This window comes from Sciurus vulgaris, assembly GCF_902686455.1.
Source record: "Sciurus vulgaris genome assembly, chromosome: 5".
In the NCBI taxonomy this organism is placed as follows: Eukaryota; Metazoa; Chordata; class Mammalia; order Rodentia; family Sciuridae; genus Sciurus; species Sciurus vulgaris.
This window is the reverse complement of record NC_136465.1, coordinates 173968340-173978675: the sequence shown is the minus strand read 5'-3', so window position 1 is coordinate 173978675 and position 10336 is coordinate 173968340.

Sequence of the window (10336 nt, the reverse complement as noted above, 5' to 3'; positions counted from 1 at the left end):
GGAGGCACCGTCTCCCTGCAGCTCTTCCTCTCGGGTCCTAGAGAGCGCGGCTCCTCGCCTGGTAGCGCCCGGGGTGGGCGGCGCGGGCTGCGCACCTAGGGAGAAGGGGGTGGGGAGTCGGAGAGCCTCCCTCCCCCGTGTAAAACTCATGCCTGGAATTCACCTTTATTTTCTTTAATCGCGCCCTTCCTTTTAGGGGATTTTCTTTGGGCAGTTCTGCATTTCTGGGCTGATGCTGGACAAATCCAGAGCCTCCGCCTCTCCCTATGTGAGTAAAAAGTCCCGGATTCCCAGGTGCTTTCATGGATAGCTCCCCAAAATTGCGTTGTGCTCTCTGAATGAGGACCGGAGACTAACGGAGCAGGATCTCATTTGGCTATGGTTTTATGTATAGAAAGTTAGCGGGGGCGTCAACGACACTTGTTAAAGAAGAGCAGGCAGACTTTATTCAAGGGCAGGAGGGGGCTCATGGTGGGTGTAGGGACCACTGCAATGGGCTTTTGCAATGGCGGAGAGATAATGGGCTAAACCCCGGTTACAGCAAGGGCAACTGGGAATTGATAGCCAATGAGCACGAAGAGGGTCAGTAGACGGAAAATCATGAAGAGGAAGCGTGAAGGGTAAGGGGTGTTTCTGCCTAAACCCATTTAACAGGATTCTTGATGAAGACAGACCAGGGTGATCCAACATTACCTCGGGGAATAGTGGTGGATGAGGAACCAGATAAGATATTGATAGTGATCAGACATGGAGGATGGGTGGTTAGCTAAACCAACTTGGCAGGATTCTTGCTAAAATTGGACAATGCAGAGATAAACACCGGAGTCCAAAAGTCTTGGCATAGCTGGAAAGTTCAGGGAGTTCAGGGAAGCTTAAGTAGATTTTGACCAAGGAGAAAATCTTGTCAGAATTCTTTCCAGGAAGGATTTGAGCCCACTTAGAGGGCCCACTAGTAAGAGCAGATTAAGCGGACAGACCAGCTCAGCTATAAGCATTCAGTGCACTGCCTTGGAGCTGTAATGGTCAGGCTGGATTTGCATCCAGAGTTTCTGATTCCAAATAGAGTTCATCCCACACAACCACTACACCAGCCCTGTCAATTTCTGGAGGATCCACATCCTGGTGAGAGTTCTCTCAAATTTTCCTCTTCCCCTTTTTTATTTCATGCACACAAATGTTTATGTGTATGTTCATTTATTGCAGATCAGCTGTGAGCCTCACAGATTTTCTCTTCACAAATGTTATCTCTTCCACAAACATTTGTGTCAGACAAAATTTTAGGAACTAGGGATACAATGGCGAGACACATTTTTACAATTTTTTTATTAATTAATTTATTTAGATTGTATGGGAGATTAAACCCAGGGCCTCTCATGCACACTGGGCAAGTACTTCACCACTGCACTGTGTTCCCAGTCCAGTGAGACATATTGTAAACATTTAAGTACAGGGAGTGGGAGTGGTAGGTGCTAGGACAGTCAAGAACCTAAGGCTGTGTTGACTTAAATTTAATTCTCACAAGGATCCTGGAACATTGGTTTTAACAGGCTTATTTTACATATGGGCAACTGAAGCTCAGAGATTAAATGGCTTTGGCGACAGTTGTGTCTCTAGAGTCTCTGTCCTTTACATGGCCTCTGACACTTTCCACCACCTCTGCTTTAAGGAGGACTTGGAGAAGAAAATGCACTGCACCTTTATAAGTTCTTAAGCTCTTTCCTCTGTGACTTCCTTCTCCCCTCTTCACCACTGAGATTAACAAAGGAAGAAAAGACAGACTCTGGCATGATGAGGACATTCTCATAAACAAAAGCAGTGGCCAGTGGCCTCAGACATCACTGCTGTTCATGTGTGGCCTGGGATAGATTCAAGATCATGGGCTAAAGGCAGTGACAAAATGACTTTGAGTGGTTGGGTGATGTAATGGTGTCAATGAGGTGAAATTAGGAAGACCAAGTCCCTAGCTCTGTTACTTGCTGGCTGTGTGACCCCAGGCAATCCTTCAGTATCAATTTCCTCATTTGTAAAATACAACACTGAATCAATATAAAGTTTGTTTCAAGGATTTGTTGTTCGAGGTTTGTTACAATGAAATAATGCCTGTTAAGCAGGTAGTGCAATTACTCTTCCACAATAAGGGCCAAATAGATGTCAGTTCTCCTATGCAATTTGCAGTGGAACAGTATCGACAGCTTATTTGCCACCATAGTTATAAGCACTCTCATTTTATAGAAGAGAATGCCAAAGCCAGTTGGATTGCCACATCTTGCCCCAGGGAATTAACTGGCAAATAGGGTGGAGATTCTTCAGTCCCAAGGTCCTAGTGAAATACCATATATCATTAGAAGAGAAATGTCCATCATTTAAAGGAAATTCAGCTGAATGCCAGCCCCTCCCCCCCATGTCTTCAGTGTGACATCAATTTGTTAAACTGCTCTGACTGCCCAAGATGGTAAAAGGGGCCTTTATTACAAGACCCCAGCCAGAGGTGTGGGTGCTTTGGAGAGGAGGACCTGGCACCAGTAGGTTATTTTCTAGAAAGTTCTGATGTTGGACTGTAGGGCTCTATGTTCCACATTAAAGCTGAAGTGTCAGTCGCAGCTACTACTTATGAACCAAAGACTTTGCATCGTTGATTCTCTTATCCTTTCAAAAACCTTGTTTTTACCTGCTTTTAGGTGAGGAACAGACACAAAGCAGTTAAGTGGCCTGGTCGAGGTCATGCATTTAAGAAAGAGACAGAGGCAGGATTTAGTCCCAGAACTTTCACCTCTAAGGCATGATCATTGTGGCCATCTTAGATCCAGATTTGTCACCAGTTATCCCTATTGTCATTGGAGTGGGTTGCTGGAGAATGGGAATCCAAAAAGGCTCATGCTCCAGATCTTAAGGAACTGACAGGCATATCATTCCTGTATCACTTCTTCAGTGAGCACCTTCAGTACCAGGCTTAGGCCTCCTTATTTCTGGGAGAGCCTGAGCATTTGACAACCAGAGTTGCAACCACATGCAGGGCTCATTTATTCTCAGCAAGTGTTCATTGCCCCACAGTTCCAGCAGAGTCCCAGGCCCTAGTCCTGCAACAAGGGATCTTAACTTGGAATTTAGGGGAGGGCCCTGAAGATGTATGCACCATTTTAAGCCTAGGTTCCTTTTCTCTCCGTGCCGTGGACTGAATGTGTCCCCCCAAATCTACATGTTAAAACTCTATCCCAATGTGCTGGTATTAGGAGGTGGGACCTTTGACAGATAATTAGGTCATGAGGGCAGAGCCTTCATGAATGGGATTAGTATGTCCTTAAAAGAGAGATGATCTCTCTCTCTCTCTCTTTTTGCCAGGAGAATATACAGCAAGAAAGTGGCCATCTGTAAATGAGGAAGGTAACCTTTACCAAGCAGAACCTGACCATCCTGATCTTGGACTTCCAGCCTTCAGATCTATGAGAAATAGGTTTATGGTGCTTAAGGCTCCCAGTTTATGGCATTTGTTATAGCAGCCCGAACTAAGATGGGGTAACAAGAGAACAGCCATCTATTGCCTCAGGATGGGGATACATTCTGAGAAACATGTTGCTGGGTGATTTTGTCAACATTCAGATGTTATAGAATGTACTTCCACAAACCCAGATGGCTACAGCTTACTACAGACCAAGGCTATGTGGTGTGAGCTATCATGTATGTGGTCTGATGTTGATATGACTGTCCTCATTCCACAGGCTCTTATGATAGCCATATTACATGTCAGCTTGACTGGACTATGGGATGCCACTCAGACAAATAATGGTAAAGATTATTCTGGGTATTTCCATGAGGGTGTTCTTGGGATGAGTTTAACATTTGAATGTATAGTCTGAGTAAAGCAGATTGCCCTCTGTAAGGTGGATGAACTTCATCCAGTTGGTGGGACGTTTGCATAGAACAAATCCTGGCTTTCCCCTGAGTAAGAAGGAATTCTTTCTCTTGGTGTTTGAGCTGGGACAATGATATTTTTTCCTGCCTTTTGACTCAAACTGAAACATTAACTCTGAGTTTACTCACCTTTAGACTGGAGGAAAACCATTAGCTTTTTTGAGTCTTCAGCTTGTTGAATGTAGATTTTATGATTTGTCAGGAGACTGGGAGAACAATTCAGAGACAGAGAACGTGTATGAGGCCCTTGGTTTGTTCCCTAGCTCTGCAAAAAAAAATTAAAAATTAAAAAAGGTAAGGGGGCTGGGACTGTAGCTCAGTGGCAAAGTACTTGCCTAGCACATGTGAGGCACTGGGTTTGATCCTTAGCACTGCATTAGAAACAAAATAAATAAATAAAGTCAGGCTGTCCATCTACAACTATAAAATTTTTTTTTTTAAAAGATAAGAACTTGTGAACAACAAATTTGTCTATTCTACTGTTTCTGTTTCTCTGGAGAACCTTGACTAATATGAATATGGGGTCACTATGAGGATTTAGTGAGATATTACATGCAAAGCATTGATGTACACATGATTATTATTTTAAAAATAAAGTAAACGGGGGCTGGGGTTGTAGTTCAGTGGTAGAGCACTTGCCTAGCACGTGTGAGGCACTAGGTTTGATTCTCAGCACAATATATAAATAAATGAATAAAATAAAGGTCTATCTACATCTCAAAAAAAATATATATATATTTTTTTGGGTGCTGGGGATTGAACCCAGGGCCTGTGCTTACAAGGCAAGCCCTCTACCAACTGAGTTATCTCCCCAGCCCCTCAAAAAATATTAAAAAAAAAAAAATTGAAGTTTTTTGTTTTTTGTTTTTGGTGGTGCTGGGAATTGAACCCATGGCCTTGTGCTTGCAAGGCAAGCACTTTGCCAACTGAGCTATCTCCCCAGCCCCTCAAAAAATATTTTTTAAAAAAATATTCTCTGGGACACAATCCATAGAATTCAGATTGTCAAACATGAGGGTGACAAAGGTGACATAAAAAAGAGAAGAGAAGAGGAAAGGGCTAGGGATATAGCTCAGTTGGTAGAGTGCCTGCCTCACAAGCACAAGGCCCTGGGTTCAATCCCCAGCACCAGAAGAGGAAAATTCATAAGCCTCAAGGGTGTGATAGGCTGGTCACAGACAACTGTAATACAAAGGATGGTAACGGGGGCAATAAAATATAGTCTCATTTGTCCCCAACGTGTTATTATGAAAATATTCAAACACACAGCAAGTCAAAAGCACTGCACAGTGATGTACCGTACCACATGTTCCAGATTATTTACCACTGTTAACATTTTGCTCTCTTTATTACATATTCTTCTATCCATTCATTTATCATCCATCCATTCATTCTCCCATTCATTCATCCACAGCACATTTTTGTTATGGAAAAAAAAAAAAAAAACCCACAGGTAATTTTTAACTTTCTTTCTTTTTTTTTTTTTTTTTTGCAGTGCTGGGGATTGAACCCAGGGCTTTGTGCTTGCAAGGCAAACACTGTACCATCTGAGCTATATCCCCAGCCCTAACTTTCTTCTTTACACTCTATATTATATTAATTTCAAAAAATGAATGTCAGTTTTTTTGTTTTTTTTTTTTTTGGTGGTACTGGAGATCAAACCCATGGCCTTGAATATGCAAGGCAAGCACTCTGCCACTGAGCCACATCCCCAGACCTTTTCCTTTAAATTTTATATTGAGACCAGGTCTCACTAATTTGCCCAAGGTGGCCTCATGATAGCAAAACTAAGGAACCAACCTAGATGCTCTTCAACAGATGAATGGATAAAGAAAATGTACAATGGAATATTACTGAACCTTAAAGAAGAATGAAATTATGGCATTTGCAGGTAAATGGATGGAACTAGAGAATGTCATGCTAAGTGAAGTAAGCCAATCTCCAAAAACCAAAGATGGAATGTTTTCTCTGATAAGTGGATGCTGATCCATAGTGGGAGGTGGGTAGGGAAGAATGAAGGAACTTTGAATTGTATAGAGGGGAGTGAGGGGAGGGGTGGGATGGTGGGGATGGGACGGATGGTGGATTGAGATGGACGTTATTACCCTATATACATGTATGAAAAAAAAATTTTAAAAATAAAATAAAATAATACTGTTTTCTAATCAGGAGTCCTGGGCCTGAAGTGGGTATATGTGATTTGAGTGGCCTTCATAGATGATGTCACCACCCTCTCCCTTGAGAGGAGAGGAGGTGACCCTGGAGGAGATTCCCTACCTTGGGGGTGGGCAGATTCATCTCTCTCCAGGGGCCCCAGGCCAGCACTGGTTGGGTCTTGGGAATGTCTTCCCACATTCCTCACGTGTCTGGCATATTTCAGCCATTTGTTTTTGATCTGACTAAGTGGCAAGTCCACGGCCTTGGTAGTTTTTTACAAAACCAAGATAAATATTGTTATTTATTCTATTTACAATGAGCAATTAAGTTTGCTTTCAGGCACCAGAATGGAATTTAAAACACTCAGTTAAGTAAACCAGACTAATCAAAGGCAGCCTGCTTTTCTCTTCAAAATATTAAAAAAAAAAAAAAAAAGGAAAGAAAGAAAGAAAAAAAAAAAAAGCCTCACAAGAGAAAAAGAAAGGTCTGGACGCCCCCAGCCCCCTCCCCTTTCACACTGGGCTCACACTGAGCGACTTGCTTTGTGTGCACCTGTGTGTTTAAAAGGGCCCCCAAGACTTGGTTTCCACTGTCTCTCTAAATCACTGTGTAATTTGGGCAGGTTATTGGACTCTCAGGGCCCCGCACTTCATCTGTTGAAATGAGGAAAGGGGCGGCAGGGCTGGCTGTGTCCTTCCGTTAAAGGCGGAGTGCCCTCTGGGGCCAGGCACTGCTCTCAGGTGATAACTGCGGAGAGGCCAGGGGAGAGAAAGAGAGAGAGATTGTAACACTTGCCCTTTTGAATATAGCTCTGAGGCTTATTTTTAAAAGGGACAAGTTTTCTTTTTCTCTTCTCCCTCTCCCTCCCTAACCTGGAAGCAGGGAGCTAGATGACCCTGAGCTCTCTGTGCTCCACAGGAAGGAGAAAACTGCCAGAGGATCTGGGAAGTGAATCTCTCCCAAATTAACAAGTGAATGTTAACACACTTCAGGGCGCCCTGGGACCCCCTGAGGTACACCTGGAACGTAGCCTTTGAAGAGCGCCTTTAAAAGCCCCCTGCTCCTCCTGATGGGCAGAATTGCAGTCTCTGGGACAGGAGTCCCCTGAGCTTCTCCTTTGCTAGCAAAGCAATAAAACGTCTTTTTGCTTTTTCTCAAAACCACGCCCTCGTTATTGAATTGGCATCAGGGACAAGGACCGAGCTTTTGGTTACAAGATGACAAGTGTCCCTTCCAGTTCTGCAAATCCTATGATCCATTAGCTGGGTGAGAAAAGGAAGGATCATCTGAGATGTCCTGTCATCCACCTTCCTCTTCCCTCTGAGAAGTCTCAGTCTGAGGGCCCAGAGAAGTCTTAAGAAATAACACTGAGTTGGGTGCAGTGGCACATGCCCATAAACCCAGCAACTCCGGAGACTGAGGCAGGAGAATTGCAAATTGGAGGCCAGCCTCAGCAACTTGGCAAGACCCTCAGCATCTTAATGAGACCCTGTCTCAAGATAAAAAATAAAAAGGACTGGGGATGTGGCTTACTAGTTAAGTGCCTCTGGGTACTCTCAATCTCTGAATTCCTGGTACTAAAAAAAAAAAAAGAGAAAGAAATATTAAATCTGATGGAAAAAGCCCTCAGGGCTACAGATCAACTGTTGTGGGGTTTGAAGTTTGCTATGGACACCTACAGAAGGATGAGACTATTCCCACTGGAGTGATGACCAAAGGGCTTCTGCGGGTGGTGTCTTGGACATGGGCTTGTAGTCAGAAACAGGGACGGTGGGGAGTCAGAAACAGGGTCTCAGAAGTTGCGTGAACAGGGAGGTAACATTTCCTGTGGAAAGCCAATTTCTCTCTATGCAGGAGGAGTGGTTATAATGCCCACTTCCTTTCTTGTTGTAAATATTCAGTTAGATGTGTGTGAAAGGATCTGACACATGCTCTGTTTAACTCTGAGTTGCACGTAAAGCAACGGCAAGTGTGGGCTGAGTTGTAAGAAGTAACTTTGGAAAGAAGACTGCATATGTGAATAGGGACTATCTCTGGGAGTCATAGTTCAGGGCCATGTTTACTTTCTTTTCCCTTTATCCAGTTTTATATGGGTTGAACCCTTTATAGTTAAAGCATGTTATTTATATAATGGTTAAAAAGTACTTTGTAGCCAGGCATGGTCTGTGAACACTGGTAATCCCAACAACTCAGTAGGCTGAGGCCAGAATATGTGGGTCTGAGGCCAGCCTCGGTAACTTATTGAGACCTTGTCTCTAAATAAAAAATAAGTGCTGAGATGTAAAGTGCTCTGGATTCAATCCCCAGTACCAAATATAAAAAGTTCTTTAAAACAGAAGAGGGGTTGGAGTGTGACTCAGTGATAGAGTGCTTACCTAGTATGAGCAAGGCCCTGGGTTAGATCCCTAGCACCCTCAAAAAACAAAATAAACAGAAGAAAAGCTATTGTATTTTTATACTTTAAACAATTCAAACCTACAGAAAAGTTGCAAAAATGTTCAAAGAACTCCCATTTATTGTTCACCCAGATTTACTTATTAACATTGTGTGTCTCTCCATGTATTTATATACACACATTGTTTTCTTAGCTATTTGAGGGTAATTTTGCAGACTCCATTCCCCTACTTATATAAGCGTTTTCCCCCATAAGAACAAGAGTAATCTTATTGAGATGTAGAGGAAAAAAACAAAGTGTTTTTCCTATTTTGCTCACTGAAGAATCAACAGAGAATACTTCTGTGACCCCAGATGTGTGGGGGTTTTCTCCCACACATCAAGCAAGCAATTGGTTCTGCAGCAGACACTGGCTGGGTGTCCTCCAGGGATTTTAGGAGTTCTATATGATGACAGTGGAAAATAGATCCCGCTCTCTTTTTTTTATCATCATACTTATACCCAGTATCATAAATAAGATAAATAAATTTAACATCAATACAATATTATCATTACCAATTTTTTGACCCCAAAGTCTGGGTTCTCTTTCCCTCTGGGAATTGTGGAACCAATAACAAAACTCAGTCACTGATTGAGCAGTGAAGGAGACTTTTTCTTGACCAAGAATAGGAGAAGCAGAAGTTAAACTCTCAAATCAAATTCCTGCTCCTTGGGGGTTAGGAGCTTATAGATATAGGATAAAAGAAATGAGGGAGAAGGATAGACTAATAAAGAGAAGGCACATTCATGTCTTTTCTGGGAATGGGCAGAGATTTTTCCTGGGAATTCAGGCATCACCTGTTTTGAGCCTTTTCTGGTTCTTTCCCAGCTGTCATGGTGATTATCAACTGCCATGGTGCTGGGGTGTGTGTGATTTAGCGTGTGCATGAAATTATAACGAAGTTAGAGGTTGTCTGGCTGTCACTCTGGCAAGCCATCTTAGATGCAATCAGATTCACGAGCCCACCTGAAGAGACTGCTGGCCTTCAGGTATCCAGTCCTCAAAGATAAGCAAGATTAGGGCAGGGTAGGAATTCGGCTGTCATTTGTATTGTACAAGATTACTACAGGGTAATACTATCATCTAAAATACAAATTTTGTTAATTGTCTCAATATTGTCTTTTATAGCATACAGAATATTGTCTGTATAGCATACAGAATCATATCCAGGGTCACTTATTGCGCTTAGTTGTCATGTCTTTCACTTTTCATTTATTTACTTTGCAATGCTGGGGATGAAGCCTACGGCGTTGTGCATGCTAGGCAAGTGCTCTACCCCTGAGCTATACCTCAGCCCACTTTTCACCTCTTTTAATCAGCAACAGTTCTTCAGCTTTTCTTTGTCATGAAGACAAAGAACGGGTGCAGACCAGTTACTCCGAAGATGTCCCTCAGCTTGGGTTTCTCTTGTCTCATCAGATAAATTCTATGCATTGCTGAGTGGACGATGTTGCTGCGTCCTCAGTGGATCACATCGGGAGGCTGAGATGGAGGTCAGTTTGTCCTGTTGTTGAGTTCACGCGGACCAGGACCACCGGTTATGGTGGTGTTCGCAGGGTTTCTCCAGTATAGTTACTATTTCCCCTTTTTCATTATCAAGTAATTTGCAGCTACTTATGTAGACGCCTTCAATATGCTTTCGATTTCATGGTACCAAAGAAAGGGAATCTTTTCCTTCCGGAAACGGATCCCAATTTCTTGTTGAAGAGATCTAGCATCATGTCTCAGGCAGCAGCAGCCGTTGTCAATAAAGTTGCGTGAGCGGGAACGCAGACCTCCCCGGAAGGGCGTGGTCAGGTTCCGCACAGCCTGCTGGGAATCGTAGTCTTTGGGCGC